This window comes from Leuresthes tenuis, unplaced genomic scaffold, assembly GCF_036924035.1.
Source record: "Leuresthes tenuis unplaced genomic scaffold, fLeuTen1.0.hap1 SCAF_17, whole genome shotgun sequence".
In the NCBI taxonomy this organism is placed as follows: domain Eukaryota; kingdom Metazoa; phylum Chordata; class Actinopteri; order Atheriniformes; family Atherinopsidae; genus Leuresthes; species Leuresthes tenuis.
The window spans coordinates 25,169,581-25,171,155 of NW_027325371.1; the positions used below are offsets into that span (position 1 = coordinate 25,169,581).

At 45.1% G+C, this 1,575-nt stretch overlaps 1 non-coding gene across 1 annotated transcript; it reads right to left on the minus strand.

The window, feature by feature from the left end:
* Nucleotides 1–313: 313 nt before the first annotated feature.
* On the minus strand, nt 314–427 carry LOC140274222 (U5 spliceosomal RNA). The gene has a single exon (XR_011908195.1). It is a non-coding gene; the product is annotated as a U5 spliceosomal RNA (small nuclear RNA).
* Between the last annotated feature and the right edge of the window lie 1,148 nt (nt 428–1,575).

The window sequence follows — 1,575 nt, forward strand, 5'->3', positions numbered from 1 at the left end:
CACCTTGGTACAAGCCTCAACCAGGTGCCCATGCTCACCACACTTGCGGCAGAACTTGGGCTGCCCCTGGTAGTGGATGTAACCTCGGTTTTCAAGGTGGCCAGAGTGTCGCCCACCCGCTGCACTGAGCACTCTTCAGCCCTTTTAAATGGTATAACTTTGCACTCCCGCACGCTCCAGCAAGCACCATTCAAGCAACAACTTTGCACTCCAGCTTCGAACATCGGCACAGTCGCAACAAGTAAGGCGACTCTACTCAGAGAAGTCACTCTGCACAGTAACAAGATTTCTTTTGCACAGACAGAAAGGGCTTCACCCGCAAAGGTAAAGCCTGCCAAAAATAGAAACAACTCATTAGTGCTGCTCTCCACAGAAATCTTTAGTAAAAGGCGAAAGACTTGTACGTTATGAAGAGAAACCAGAGTACGATTATCCGTCACTGCGGGAGCAGGGCATCAGGCTTGTTGGCATAGCCACCTTCCCCATGGTGAGCTTTGCTTGGTTGAGACGCTTGCTCCCCCCCCCCTTGCTCCTCGGCTGACCAAGTAGGAACAATCGGGCCCTATTCGATGGCTGCCTTGTCTTTTACTCTGTGCAAAAGACAAGGCAGCAACAAAAACACCACGAGAATCCCGTATTGAGGCTTTGTTCTGACCGCTCATTCGGGGTCGCATTTCTTTCAAGCAATTCTCCTGGTTAGCCCACACTCGGCTCGCTCCCATAGCCGTGTTAAAGTCTACTTCGCATTCACTCTCTTTTCCCATCAGACTCTTGGGATTTTATCTATAAAATGAATTCCTTCACTCAAACTATGTGAAAACTGCTTTGTCCTTAATATTTACCATGTCTAGAAAGATTTAAACAAAAAAAACAACGTTGTACTTTGCAGTAAAAGAAAGAGCAAATCTAAAGTTTCAGGAATCCAAGAATAAGCTTACTTTCATGAGTTCTTCACGATTTCGGATTTTGCTATAAAATGAATTCCTTCACTCAAACTAAATTAAAACTGCTAAACCGCTAATCTGTTATATGTAAGGCAGATGTCAAATTCACCGAAATAGGATCAAAGGGTATTCGGCCAATCGAGCTGTAGCAACTTCGGTAAAAGAGTATAAGTTGAAGAGTTTGTGAATAAAGGTGTGCGCACACATAGTGTGCTGTACGAAAATAGGCAGGGAGCAATGCCGGCTGGGGTATATGTTCTTGTATGTTGTCTGACTGTTTGATTTGAATGTGTTGTGTAAGTGTCCTGTTGAATGTTACATGTTTGGGCTTTGACACGCTTCACTGTGGTTGTTAACTGTGTGGTGTGTCCTGAAATGTTATATGTTTGGGCTGTGTGACATGCTTAATGCTTGTCAGTAGCTACCCACTTATTCATATACTATCAAAGTATGTCCGGACTTCTTATGTTATCAGTTCCCATCAAAAGCGGAAGCGGAGGTCTTCGGATGCAAGTGGGTGTGAATATCCCACCATACAAGTTTGGTGGAGAGGAAGCTGTGAATGGCCGACCCTAGTAAAAGGCGGGTGAGAGAAGGTGCGAATGCCTAACCATACATCATCAAAAGAGGG